Source organism: Oreochromis niloticus, linkage group LG7 (assembly GCF_001858045.2).
Source record: "Oreochromis niloticus isolate F11D_XX linkage group LG7, O_niloticus_UMD_NMBU, whole genome shotgun sequence".
Taxonomy (NCBI): domain Eukaryota; kingdom Metazoa; phylum Chordata; class Actinopteri; order Cichliformes; family Cichlidae; genus Oreochromis; species Oreochromis niloticus.
In genome coordinates this window covers 61,246,713-61,262,315 of record NC_031972.2, presented here as the reverse complement: position 1 = coordinate 61,262,315, position 15,603 = coordinate 61,246,713, and the positions used below count along the sequence as shown (strand labels likewise).

Below are 15,603 nucleotides of genomic sequence, written 5' to 3'. Positions count from 1 at the left end.
TTACGTACAGCACAAGCGCCAAGGCGCACATGTGTATTTGTTTTTGCAGCCGGGCCGCCCAGGTAATGAAGGAAATGAGTTTGCTAGAGAAAAATCAACCGAGAGCGTGAGCGAAGGTTACCGAAGAAAAAACAGATGATGGTTCCAATGCTGGAGAGATTGTCAAACGGAAGGGCCACAGAAGTTCCGTAGTGTGAAGGTATTTCGGCTATTTCAAGTCTGACAAAAAACAGAGTAGCGCGCACTGTAAATTGTGCCGAAAGCAAGTCTGGATATACAATAAAGCGGTGCATGCTCAATCTCTGACTGAAAGCGCTAATTCGTCATTCGGCTTTTGTCAGACTAAAGTCACTGTTAAAACTGTTTGAAAAGCTAAGCTATACAACAAGGAGAGATTGATGCTACGTCCACACGTACCCGGGTATTTTTGAAAACGCAGATTTTTCTATGCGTTTGCACCTTTCGTCCACACGTAAACGGCGTTTTCAGTCACTGAAAACGGAGATTTCTAAAAACGCCTGCCAGGGTGGATATTTTCGAAAACTCCGTTTTTGCATTTACGTGTGGACAAGAAAAACGGAGAAAACGCAGCGTCAAAGGTGTGCGCCTTTTTTGACGTCACACTGTGCGCCACGTTATTGTTTCGGTGAAATGAATTTCTACAATACTGTTACTGTTAATTGTACTCTCTGCAGTGCTTAAATGCTTACATATACACACACAGTTACTGTCCCTCCACACATACCACTCGGTTCTGTTTCTATGCCCCATCTTTGTTTACTATTTCCTACCGAGGCTTCTAGACTTCTGATTGGCCAACATTTCTACACGGTTAGGAATATATCGCCACCTGTTGCTTTGGCATGTTCCTAGCAGCGTTTTCCTTCATTTCTGCATTTACGTGTGGACGGGATTATTTTTTAAAACGAAAACAGAAAATCTCCGTTTTCAAAAATACCCGTGTACGTGTGGACGTAGCCTGAGAATTTCCTTTTCGTTCTCAGTTTATTTGATATTGACAAAAGTTAGTCAATTTTGTCTGTTCTTCTGTAAAACGACCTAAGATTTATTTTTAGAATTAAAATTTTGTTTCTAAGTGGAATTGACAATTTAGTGGTCTGTTTTGTTTGTTCTATTTTGAAACTTAAACGCTTTAGCGGCTGCCTTTTGTGTAGTTTACAATATTTGCCTTTATCTGAAACTGAAGTCTCATGTTCCTTAAGTACATCTACCCTGTTGAACTTATTATGGGAAATAAATATTTTAATTAAAACAAGCTGCTAATTATTTCACATTTTACTTGTGAGCAACGGCACATTTAAATCTTACAAATATAGTTAGTTGGCTTATATCGTGATATATATCGTTATCGCCTGAAATGAAAAAAACATATCGTGATATGAAAAAATCTTATATTGCCCAGCACTAATACAGACCATCTAATATTCTTAAAAAAAACAGTCCAAATCAGGCAAAAAACATTTCCATGATATTCCTCAGGTATGACATGTACAAAATACAAAATTAACTTTTTTAAACTTTCTTAAGTTTCTGTGATCATTTTATCAACAACAAGTATTTTCATCTGCCTTTTTGACCAAAGACGACACATTCATCCCATATTTATTTATTTTTTTCAATTTTGCACAATTCTCATCAAGAAGTATATCTTTCACCTGGAATTTTATTTTGATGAATTTGATGACCGAATGCTTCTTAACAATCTATTTAACAACACAACTATATTTTATATATAACGACTTCTGGCTACTGTCATTCCTGTGCAGCATCATGACCTTCAACAAACCTTTGTATTTCTAAGCATGGAGCTGGACACAGGAAAGGTACCCACACAAAGCCAGACAGGAAACACACAGGGAACAAGTGTATAGATGCGTCCTCGTGCCACAGACTCACTTTAGGCACATTCCAGACACAGGAAATGGTCGGTTCACTGCTAAAAACACTGTGAAATAACACATAACAACCCTTCTCAGTCAAGAAAATGATCTAGCTCTAATAAGGGTCTCTGAATAGCTAGATGGATATACTAATTACTTCCCCTGTGCACAGCTTTATTTAGCTATTTTTAACCGTTTTAACCTCCAGGGGTTAGAGATCATTCATGTTCACTGATGTCTGTAGCTTTGCTGTGATGAATGGGGAATGCCCCTCTATAACAGGCTGGATTTGGCAGTAACGTCTTCATCATCTTTGCCCAACATCGCTGAAAGTATATAAGGGAGATTAGAAGGATGGAAGACTATTATAAAAAGCTCAAATAAAAAACAAGCACACTGACTTAAAAACCATCACACAGTTGATCCGGTTTGTTGGTGGTTCATTTTTTTTAACCAAGCAGAAGCAGTGTTTTGCATTTGCTCCGAGCAGCGATGCAGAAACTTCTCTTGCCTTTTTAAAGTGAAAATAAAAAAGATTAAAGCGAATAATTACAATTCTGATGTGCTAGGAATAACTCTTGTTTACTTTCATACAATGAGGATAGCTGACAGGACATAACATCTCAGGTCTATACGGTAAATAAGCTCCAGGCAGGCGGTATGCTAAAGAAAGCATAAAGAATGGATGCGAGGGTGAACAAACTGGTGTGGCTTCGTGCACTCGGAACATAATCTGGCCAAAAGCTGCTCTGGTGGTTCTTGCACTGCAACATTGTTTAGGCTGGAATACCTTTCAAAGTAATTATTCTGAGGTTAAACTCTGCTGTTTTGAGGATATTACTAACTTACTTACAAAAACATTATTTACAACGACCCATTTGGATTCAAAAGCTCGAGCTTTGTTCTCCACTGTCCAGGATGCTGAGCTAGTTCATGGAAACCAATGTAGCCCCAGTCCCAGTGGCAACACATGAGGAAAGGAAGGCAGGTACAGAGGTCAGCTGGCCTCCTTTTCACACACTGCCAACTCCTCACTGCAGTGAAAACAGCAGGCCTTAGTTTTGGCTCTGCCTCAGTCAGTCAGGAACACGACTATAAGGCAGCAGTGCCGACACAAAACAGAAAGAGCCCTTTACCAGAACAGCCAGCCACACCAATTCTTCTTTGCCTTAACTTGTAGTGTACTTTATTCAAAACACACACACACACACACATATCAAAGTGTAAAGGTTTGTGGTTGGAGATGTGCGCACATCTGTGCTCAGTCAGTCCCTAGAGCATACATTTAGTAACAAGAATGAAAATAGGGGCACACACTAGTTCCTCTGTATGGAAGTAAAAACTCAAATATAAGATTTAATTGTTGACCCAAATCACATAGACTTATTGATATTGCCTTTATATATTGTTATTGGCAAATATGCATTTTTTCTGTTTTTTTAATGATGTTCATAAAAGATCTTTGGCATAATTTAGAAATTGTGTAATTATATGGTAAGCACAGTAAGTTGCTAAATACTACTGTAGAGTTAAAGAGGCACAAAAAATACAAGAAAACAACAAAAGAAGCACAAATATGCAGCAGACAGTTTTCTACATCTTTAGATGCTAGGGATAGCTCAGTAGGTGGTAGAGTGGTGGCTCCATGATTGGAAGGTTGGGGGTTCGAATCCACTGAACGGCTACCCTGAGGTACCCCTGAGCAAGGTACCAGCCCTACACACTGCTCCCCGGGCGCCCAATGGCTGCCAACTGCTTCACAGAGTGAATGGGTTAAATGCAGAGAGGATAGGCACGGGGATCAATAAAGTAAACATTACATTACATTAACACTTTTTTGGTATAATATGACAGATGTCCTCTCCACAGCAGCAGCTAAATTGGACACGAGTGGTCCACTATACCAACTGTTCTGCATATTTTGACAGTGCCTCCCTATGTCAGTACACAGCTACATTTAGACATGAGCTTGGACTTAACCAACTCACTTCCATGTTGTACCCTTCAGACATACAAAAATTCTGTTGATCAGGAGCTGTCAAAATAAAGCTGCCTAAAAATTAGGGTGAAGGGAGCTAAAACAAATCTTTTCCCCTTTCAACAGAACTCAACATACTGTTTACATATAGAAAATTAGGGGGTATATCAATCCTGGATTTTTTTGGCTTCCTAAAAAGAATCTAGCACCCATCCAGTATCAGCTGGGTTCTAATACTAAGCCCAAATATCAAGAGTAAACATTAATTATTAAGCCAAATTAGCTGCATTCAGAGCCTGACTATTGAGAAAACTGGGAATTTTAAGATCTGTAATCTATCAGGAGGCTGTTGATTGTATCAGCGAATTAATCAGATCATTAAAATAAAAAAGCCTGAACGCTGTGTCCTAAATTCTGGACCAGACTTCTCTTTTTCCTGTCAAACAATGAGTGAGGAAACAAGATGCAGCACGCGCGTGTGTGTGTGTGTGTGTGTGTGTGTGTGTGTGTCTCTCTATAACAGCACAGCTCAGACAGGCATTCCTGCAACATGCCATACCATGACGCTGCTTAATGACAACAAAGCTGACCTATAATTTGAATAACAGTTCCCTCCCACAGACAGAACCATGTGCACACTCCACAGCAGCACCGTGTGTTTCCGAATGGTCAGGAAGAAACCACACAGATGGGATGTATGGGATACAGTCATTAAGAAAATTAAGGATATGGAATAGACCTCATTTTATGCTTTTCCAAACTAAATATTTGAAGTGTGCAGCAAAAATAAAGGAAACTCATGAAATATGAGCTCTTTCTCCAATTATCCTGACATCTGGATGATCTGCAGGATTTCACACATTCACAGAATTCCCACAAGACTGACACACATGCGTGCCAGCCCTGGCTGCATTACATCATCCACTAATCTAAAAATAGACACAGAGATTAGGCCAGTAGTCCTGTTTGTAGATATGTTTGTTTATAAAGAAATCATGCTGTCACTGTCACTATAACAGCCTCGAAAAACAAACAAACATTTCAAACCATCATTTTTTCTTTGTTTTGGTTCGTTTTGCTCTTCCTTGGGTTACACTGTATAAACAATCTGGGATTTTTCTGTTTCTTATTTCATTTACATTCCACAGACTTGGAAAACCACAGACTTAAAATCTTGATCCTTGATTATTTCCTTTATGAATATGTGAGAACAGATTACTAAGGAGAATCAGATGAGCTATGGCTGTTTGCTAAATGGAAACACGGTCAGGCGAATGAACCCAAAGGTTTTGAGGCAGAGTTTCTTACCAGTTATACCGGCATAAAATAACTGGGAAGACTGGAATAAGACCAACTTTACCAGTTCTAGAAAGTGTAATAAGAGCTGGATTTTACTGATTTATGCCTCTGGTCGTTTCATCCGGTTTGCCTTGGGACACATTCCATTTTTGCTTTGTTCTTGAAAGTTAATGATCACCTTAACATCCCATGACAGTTCTTGAAAATAGCTAGACCATAATAATAATAATACTAATTAGACTGCAAAGCAACAACAGGTGTGGTCTCTTCACGGGCTGCCTGCGAGTTGTAAATAGATCAGACTGACAACAAAAGTGGAAGGGTTAACTCAGACGTCTACATTACTTGTTGGTCATTGTGAGCACGGTACTAAAACTGGATACAAGAAAATGGTCACAACCATCTGCATGAAACACAAAGGTGTGCATAGTCCTTCCAAAAAATTCCTGTTTCCAAACTGATGCTAAAAGTGAATACAATACAAGTTTTTACCCCCTAATAAATTTCATCCACATCCATCCATTACTTTTCCGTAATCCTGCCAACGATCAACCAATGCAACTGACAACGCAGCATAAAGTGTAATAAAACACTTACAGCGTAAGTTAAGAGAGGCTATAGTTAGAATAATGTAAACATGACATAAGACTGATATGAGGGTTGCAATGATAAAAATAGCAGACATTTCTATGAGTAAGCAGGCAGATATGTGGGTAACCAGTCCTGACACTGGTCCTGAGATAACTCCCTGCCAGATCTAAGCACAAGGGATTAACAGGTTTCCTGGGAGAAATCCCAACAGTATGATGCCTACAACTACAGTTTCCTTATCAAAGTCATCTCTGAACAGCTGTGTATGACAATAAAAGGACTTTCAAGATGCTTTCTTGTAGTAGATTCCTTGTTTTCATATTTAACGAGGACTGAATGCTCATCATCAGTGCTTGCAAATCCAAATTTCCTAGTTTTGGCCCTTTGGCTGTCACCAACACAGAGGCATAAAGAAATGGGAACATGGGCCTTAACCTAAACTCCATACGGCGGTATGAAAAAAATATCATTAGATGTTAGAAAACCACACATTGTGACTCCATATTGACAGGGTAATGCACAAATTTAAATCAGAGTGTATTAATGGCTATGTTACTCACTTCTGATATTAGTTATTGAGCAGACATACTCGTTATGAGTCTATGCAAACTACTTTACTCAGCTAAAGGTTGTAGTCATGCACAGGTTCATCCAGCAGGAATTAGGAGAGTTGCGCCTGTTCACATAGCGAACAAAGACTCAGACCACACAGAGAACACAAATATTTATTGGATCAAATTCAAATTCCCTCTGGCCGAGGCCGTCTCCAAACCGTTTGGCTTTTCGATCCCTTCTGCCTCTGAAACTGTGAAGCTGAGCAGTTCGTTTGAGCTGATGCAGACGCTGCTGATTTAGTTTCACGAGCTCTGCTAACAACAAACAATTCATTATCCGAGCTCCAAACAGTATAAAAGATGGATGTAGCCACCGTAATGTCACCTGTCGGTTGGTGAAGTCCCATTTGGAAGATTTGAGATGAGCGTTTTCACTACTGCCACCACGGCATTTTGAAAGCAGATGTGACGATTGAGGGGCTCAGCTTGTTAGCCACTGAGTTCATCCTGGATCATCATCCTTTCAGACATTTAGAAGGGCCCAAATTTACAGAATGGACTTAATGTTTTATATTATGACCTGAAATGATGTTTTCCCAGTATACAACACTAACACCAGTAACTGATATCCAATGGATTCCCTTAGGGTTTTTTTTTTGTTTTTAAATAGAGGCTGGCAGTATCTGATGCCCTCATCTAATTTCCATTAACATCAACAAGAGAAGCTCAAACTTCCTCCAACAAGCCGTGTACTTTGCAGTATCACTTACTAGGACTGAATAAATGACTATCCAGCTATTTCTTTATTGCTTATGTATTCAGTTTTGAATTTTTTTTAAATATATTACATCTCAGCCAAGAGACTAGAAGCTCGCCATCTTAGCAGTTTCATCACAAGATTTTTTCACTCATGTTTGTTTGTTTGGTTGTTTGTTTGTTTGTTTCACTGTTGGACAGCAAACAGTCTTGGAGGCACACTTCTATCTGTACTGTCACACCCAGATATCTGTAATGCAGCACCACCATGGAGTTCTTGGACTTTGAGAGGGGAAAAAAAATAAATAAATATTTTGTTGCTTCTCTCTGGGTGATTCTTTCCGTTGTAAACATAGCAGAAATAACATCAAAGACATGATTTAAAATCATTTGCATTGTGATTTTGTCAAATAAAATATGACTCCACACATGTCGACAGTACAATCATTAAATAAATAAATAAATAAATAAATAAATACATCTTGAGAGTCAGGCTCATGGATGAAGTTGGAGACCTTGATCGAGGGCAGGAGGCAAGCATCTAAGGGGAAAGGTGAGGACTAATGTCTATATTCATAGATCCGTGAATACTAAATGAGGCAAAGGGATAGAATTGCAGCTATGGCATTTTAAATCATGAAGAAAACAGTTTCAAAAACTTAGAAAGCCCTTTTTTATTGGCTTCATTTACACCCAATTACTTTAAAACTCAAATAGAATAGCTAAGAAGCCACATCCAGCTCCACTTGATGTACTTGTAGAATTTAATCTGAGAGAATAAAGTGGTTCCAGGAAATAAGTACTCCAGGATTTATACTGGTCCCAGTCTGCTCAGTTGTGCTGCCAAGACAATCCTCAATTATGCCCAAATCCGGTTTTAAATGAATCTGAGCCTCACTGCGTTTCAGAATCTGTTGGACTATATCCAACCCTTTCCAGCCATGAAAGGAAATCTTAAATAGCATGTTTTAAAAAGCCCAATATAAAGAAATTTACCCCAGAATAGCTGACATGACTCAGGGGAACAGTTTCCAATGACAATGGGTCTTTTGTACAACCTACATATTAGTAATTGCCTCAAGGGAGTCTGGGCACAGGCTCAGCCTGCTCTTGCTTGCTTATGGGTGTCAAACATGGTCAATTAGAGCATCCTGGCTGCGCCGGCCAAAGCTGTTTAGTTTAGGAATCCTCTCAAATTCAAGCTGAAATGCCACTTCTCCAACTTATGTGCTGTTCATAACAAGTCTAGACTAGTGTAGAATAGTATTTATGTTATGCAAACATAAATACAATGAACCATAGATGGTAGAAAAATGCAAAACCATTACTAAGCAAAGCTTTTACTGCATCAGCGTTATCAATAGCACTACTCATAAAAATCTGCATGGGTTTTCACATTTGGTTATCTGTATACATTTTACATGTGAGCACATACTGACATGAAAGCACATATCGGGTTACTTGTATACTCCAAACGCTTCTTAAAAGCAGACTAGGAAATGTAGTCTGAGGCAGACGCCAGTCTCCGTGTATTAGTTATGGTCGGAGTCGGGATATGCAGACGGGCAACAGGACTTCAGTTTAAACTTCCACTGATCATCCGCCATCCAACATCCTCAGAGTTTTCTGATGTCAAAGCAAACATCTCACTGTCCAGGAAGAATGATGGACAGAAAAAAAACAGCTCGGCTGTCATGTGAAAACAAACCTTAGAGGTCGTATGATTTGGTTTCACACTGAATACACAAAGGCTAACCCAAACGGTTTCTGATTCTTGCTGTGGGAAAACTAAACTATAACTCTATTCACAATCTCACCTTTCCTTCCTTAAACCACATTAATTACACCTCAAAGATGATCAACAAACATGAAGAATGACACAGCCAATTTAAAAAACAGGTAGGGTGAAATAAGGAAATGCAGAACGAGAAACTAACTGATATTCCCGGTACTGATAATGTATTAGTTATTTATCTGTGCTTATGATACAAGAAATAGCTGCTATAATAATAGAGATCCGTCCTCTGGCATGCGATTCTGATATTATGACAGTACAATATTCAATACTCAGCAATGGAAGAACTAGGAGATACTGTTTCCGCGTTTCAATATTTTATTTTGGTTTTGATGACAAATATAATCTAAAAAGAACAAAGTACATTCAGTGGAACGTGCAACAGTGAACTACAACCAGCACAACCCATAATCCCATCACAGCCATGCTTGCTTTCTCTAATCTCTGCGCGTGGGCGCAGCTGTGAGTAGATCAGATGGTAAACAAATTGCAGGACTCTATTGAGTCGATGATATAAGGGAAACAGCAGAATTTCTGACTAGCTAAACCTACAGTTGCTGAAATCTTTTATTTGAGTCAGTCATCCTCAACGTCTTAGTATCAATGAGTGCAGTGTGGCAGCAACAGGGAGCATGAAAAACCAGGTATTAAGGTCTATTTTTAACAGAACGAGGTTTACCCAGTAAACATTCTGTCTTTCACACAGTCGATAACTAATTATCCCATTTGCCCTCTTAGGTTACTGTGTAACTCACTGCATAACTAAGCAATGATTTATAAAGGACTTCTCTGTTAACCAATAAAATGAGTCACACGTGTCGCTTCAGCTGCGATCGGGATAAAAGCACCAGAAGAATATTTTCTAATTGGAGAAAACAAACTGTACATATGCCCCAAAATAGTCCAAATTAAACACATGGGCATCAGAAATATCAGATGGTGCTGCTCTGTGCATTACTGTCTGATCAGGAGCAGGTGTGTTGGAAATGTTACAACTACCAAAAAGCAATAAAGAGGTAAAACTGGAGTTATGCAGTGTGCGAGCGGTGCTTTCATCCCTTTTTCAGACCAGCACATATATATATTTTTTTTTTATTTTTTTTTTTTGCTGTTTTACACAGTGTGCAGACAGTTGAATCAGAACATGCAAGGGTGGCTTTCTTCCCAGCCTCACAATGCCGAACATTTCATGTCCCTCCATCTCCCAAATAGTTGAGCAGCAGACCAGAGGAAATCCAGCCTTCCAGAGTGAACTGAAGAGCTGCTGCAGTAGGAAGGTAACCAAACACCCACGCAGCACCACGAGGCACGATTGCTTTATAGAAGCAAGCATGAAAACAGATTCCTCCCAAATTACACTTTAATCCCTGTCACCTACTACAAGGTGGTAGGAAAATCATGTTTGGCAGGTGCAGCACAGATTGTATTTAGACACTAGATGAAAATTGAGGAAATTACTGCTTCACTGTAAATCAGATTTGAAATGAAATGAACAAATAAACACAAAGCAGTGGAGGGACGTGGATGAACTGGAAAAAAAACTGAGTCACAATTCATTCCAAAGTAAAAGGAGACAAAGGGGAATTCACAAGTCTTGTGTAGTTCAGTAAAGTGTTAGTGTTAAGGTTAGCTGATCAAACGTCTTCACAGCTCCAACCGAACCCAAGAACTCGAGACAACAGTTCACATCCACATTTTAAACAGCCGTCAAGTCCTGTTCTATACTCCTGATCCCAGGTCTGTTTAACATCTTGTGTAACCACCAAGTGGATATTAGAGGACTGATCTGTGAACATATGATGGAATAAAACACAGATCTGAGCAGAGAGCACAGATGATAGCATTATTACAGTTCAAAAGGGTAAGCAGCTGATGTTCTGTATATCATTCTACACACCTACTCTAAAGCTGAAGTCTGGTTTGTCATCCCTCACGTGACACCACACATCGCAGCAAGTGTGTGACATCATGTGAAATAATCACCGGATTGAGACGTTTCAATCAGCAAAAGAGCAACAAGAGAAAACCTGATTCTACTTTCTTGGCAAAAATATTGATTTTAACACCATGTTAGGCAGAATTAACATTACATTCAATAAGAAACATGTTTTGTCATGACAAAAGCAGAAAAGGATTCAATATTAATTCGTTATGAAAGCAGTGCTGATGTAATGTGTGGAGACTAGGTTTGGTTAGAGGACAGAGACATGGAATATTAAATGTGTGGATGCCAGTCAAAAATCTGTGCAATGTTTTGACTTTAAGAAGTATCAAGAGGGGAAAAAGCTAAGTGGTAATTTATTGGTCGGTTATATCACCGTCTGACAGTGCTGACAGTTTTCAAATTCAACAACAGTAAACACGGCAACAGCGAGACCAATGACAAGTGACAAATTTACTAACAGTAAAAATCTAAACATTTTCTGTATATTTTAGTTTTGTATGCAAAGAACATCTTTTTGGTTTTTTACCTGTACTATTTCCATGAACTAAAATGTTTTTTAGTTTGGCTTTATTTTTTCGCTTCAGTTCTGGTTTTAGTTTTTGTTAACTGTATCAGCCTTGTATCTATGTCACTACTACCCTTATTTCTCCCTGCTTTTTCACATTTCTCTTACACAACAATGGTTTCAAAAACAATTACAAAAATAAGGATTAAGTTAAACCAACATTACCCATCAATCCCATCTATGGCAGCCTTTCCGTGCAGCAGAAACAACTAGAAACATATAATGCTTCCAGTGTAGTTAGAGATCGCGCCCTGAGACGCATCCCGAGTAGAGTAGAGAAACTACAACAGTGTGCTGTAAAAATGAGTTTTGTGAAGTAGCTGAGAAAATGCACACATTACAGCAAAAAAGTAACGGCACAGAGAGTCCCAGTAGCCTGTTTGCTTGTCACGTGAAGATGTATAGGATCGGAGTTTCTGCTGCGCTGGCTGACGTAAGATTGTAGACTTTATAGAGTTCAAGGAGCAGCAGACTGGCAACATGTATCACTGGCGTAGCCTCTGGAATGCATTTGTCATACTGACCTACTTCTGATCTCTAAGGTGGAAGAAACAGCCAAGAAGTAAGTCTTTAATCTACAGCTGTGGGAAATCACAAAGCAAATGGACAGGAGCCATGTTGGAAGTCATACAGCTTTAACTAGATTCCACCAAATCTCATTTATTTTTCATACTATGGGGGAAAAAGAACGGTTGCAGATAAAGCAACTATCTCACACTTTTTGTACGATCTCCAAACCTTAAAGGGTGGAAACAATATGGCATCGTCCAGGCTGTTTGGTTTTATTACACCCGTGTGACTCAGCAGTCAAAGCAGGAATATACTCATCATCACAGGAATATGATCATCATCACAATCTCATCCATCTAAGTACAAAGTTGAAACGGTAACTGGATATTCTCTCATTATCTTGCAATGAGTGTCTGCTAAAGAAACTGAACCTTAGTTCAGTTCACAACATTCCTTCTAGTTACAGCTGTCTGTCCTTTTAAGGACTTACTGCAGGCTAGACTTGCTATAACACGCATAGTAGTTTAATATTGTGGTGGGATGGATGGCGGGGGGGGGGGGGGGGGGAGACAAATCTCTGATGAGTCAGCCACATCAACAAGCCATCGGGCAAATGAACCACTTAGCTGGGATACATCCAGCTGCTAATGACACAGCACGAGTTGCCTTCACAGGACTTCCTTCCTACCGTCCGTCCTTTCATCCAGCACTTTTCCCATTTCGATAATATACTGCAGGTTCACAGGGGGTCAGAGTCAGAGCTAGTTTACTTAACTCTCTGAGAGACGGTCAGTAAGGGGGCAAAGTGAGTCAGCTTTATCTTTCCCTCCCACACAAATACGAAAATTAAAAAGCCTGCCTTATCAAATTCATGCTGTTGTGTTTTGATGTATTTTAGATGCTTTGTGGGTTGTGTTTATAATACAGAAATATAATCTTAAAGGCAAGTTTGCCACTGTAACACAGCTTAGTTTTGCAGAGGACGCTGCATGTTTGACTATACTTGAATAAGTATGTCAGGCTTCTCCAGAAAGCCAAACTGCAGTCAGCCACCAAGCAAACATCCTTTCCTACTCTGCTCCACATCCTGATGTAGGAGGGAAACTGCTAGTTATGATAACACAAAGGTGCGAACAGATACTGCACAGCCCAGTTAACACCCACCTACCCAACTGCACCCTGTGGCCTCAGACTAAGTGTACAAAGTCTGTAAAGACACGGTGTTAGGAAGGAAGCTCTTGAAATTCGAGAAACAAAGGTTCAGTATAACTAATCAATAGAACAAATCCAATCACTCAAATGAGACAGGATAAGAGACTTTGGCCTGTCAGGTCAGGACCCTTCTGCTCCATTTAACCACAGAGTGGCTGCTGCTGCTGTATGGGCCCAGCTGAGCCAGCTGGAGCAATATGATATTAATGTTAATGTCAGCATACAGTTAATCAACAAAAACGACATGTGAAAGCGTTCCTCACTCAAGTCTAGGAGGAGACTTTGTCTGATTTAACGCCAAAACCTCTACACTTGGCCACAAACCAGATACTGAGAGACAACAAAAAACACTTGCAAAATATCTAAACTTACGGTATGTATAGGACTGCATGAGCTTTACAGTAGAGCAAGGTACCAGCCAGCTCCACCAGCCTCCTGTAACAACATCTTTTGCGAATACAAAGTCTATGCACTAACGTTTACCTAACATGACTTCTCTCCAGGTATGTGTTGTTACCCGAAACAAGCTCCCAAAACGACATTTCTCAAATGTCACCTCTGATTCAATGATGTACAAATATTATTGAGTTTCTTTGCCAGCTCATCAGGTAAACTGTCGCGTTTGGACTGCATTCTGTAGTGATCGATATATTTGTGTGGAAGTGACTACATTCCACAGGCTGTCCCATTAGAACCGAGGTTTTCATCTGTGGTGCACCAGCAATGTGCATGTTCTTTGCACAAAGAAAATTGAGATTTATAACAGGCCAATGCAGTTAAATCGTTAGCTGCTCTATTAAAACCAACAGAGCGTGACATTCCCAAACGTGCGAAGGTGCAGCCCGCGGATCCCACGGTAACGTTAAAAAAAATCCACTGTTTGTCAAACGACTGAGAGAAGCGTGTCTTCTTACCTCTGAATGCCATGTGATTATAATCCAATCGTCAATAATTCTATTAAATCCATTTTCCTGTGTAAATCCAAATTTCACAGTGAAGCCAAATTGGGAATGTCTATTTTTTTCGCTGGGTAGGGACATAGAGAACAGAGCCACACGGCAGACGAGAAGGCGCAACTTGAAACTGACTGAGAGGGATCCGTCGAAACCATAACGCCGACGAGGAGGGGGGGACGTGCAGCTCTGTAAATAACAATATGTTCCGGAAATTTGAGCGAACAAATAATGTTCCTGTACTACATGTTGAAATAAAAGTACAATGCAGTAATAGACTGCATACGGCACAGAGACGACGCTGTGCGAGCTTGTACTTCAATCTTTCTAACAGTACAAGGTGAGCAACCCTCGCTCTTTCTTGAGGTGAGCCAGCGTGTTTTAACTCAGTTTAATCCAATTGGTCTCTTCCAACGTGACGCAGCAGCAGTGTTGCGTTCAATGCTGTCGAAACCTTGACCGAAACATTAAAACTGGTTTAGACAACCGGGGATACCGGTGGGGTTTCATTTAACATGATATCCGAACAGCCAAATTTTATTTGTATTTATTTATTTTGTTATCTTTCAGTTACTGTCAGAGTATTTCCTGTCTGCCTTGTGTGTGATTGTGTATATAAATACTGACTTAAGCTGGGGGGTAAAAATTGATAAATTATTGCTAATAATAATTAGCCTGCACAAAATTGGGTTATAACTGTAAAATTGTTTACTGTGCACCATCCGCACAGGTGCGTTACCAGAATATAGAGGCGTGATTCAGATGTGCACTCTGGCACCCGGGAGTTTTATATGGACAGTAAAAGAAGTAGGCTCTAGGTAGTCTGGAATGATAAGACGACATGACATAAAATAATGGTTAACATTACTGAAACGTGTGCATCTGCTGTGTTTATCTGCAAGTCTCCTTCTTTTCCACTGTAGGAAATCTTAAAAATATGATTCCAAAGGAAATTCCAAAGCTCATTTGTTTGTTTTCTAACAAAGTATAGACCCAGATTGTGCAGTGGTTTCAAAGGGGCTGAAGTTTGCCTCAGTGGAAAACCATAAGATTACAATTTGGGAAAATTATAAGTTTTAAACAATCACTTTCAAATGGCAAGAAACAGTTTAGTGAGTCTTTGGCTGCTTCCCGCAGACAGAAATATGCATTACTGATACACTGCTTTTGTTTCAGTCACAACATGGTCTGAGACTTCTCCCCAGACTACAAAAAAAAGCGTATTCGTCAATGGTTCTGCAATCCAGACTCCAAATGAACCTTGTCAAAAGAAAGGTTTTTATTAACCAATCATTCAAAATCACCACTGGTTCAAAAAAATTAAGTGGATCACAGGCAAGTAAAAACAGTGCAGTCTCAGAGATGTGGCAGCTTGAGATAAAGTTCATCCACTTGGATCAGAAAAGGATTTTTCTATATTCTCTATAAGGTGCTACATTCTTAGGCCATGTTGAAAGGAGAAACCCTTCAGCTGCTATCAGCTCTGGGCACATTACAGCAGCTAGCAAGGCAAACACCTTCCCATCAGCTCATGTCACTGGACA

General features: G+C 39.7%; 1 protein-coding gene across 8 annotated transcripts in view; it reads right to left on the bottom strand.

Moving 5' to 3' along the window:
• Positions 1–15,603, bottom strand: part of mical3a (microtubule associated monooxygenase, calponin and LIM domain containing 3a) — a 78,205-nt gene that overhangs the window by 45,481 nt on the left and 17,121 nt on the right. The window contains exon 1 of one of the 8 annotated variants that reach the window (XM_019361895.2): positions 14,021–14,361. The exons of the other annotated variants lie outside the window; for them this stretch is intronic. The gene's annotated coding sequence lies outside the window, so the exon portion shown is untranslated. Of the gene's footprint in view, positions 1–14,020; positions 14,362–15,603 lie in introns of those variants that run through there. 8 annotated transcript variants of the gene reach the window in all.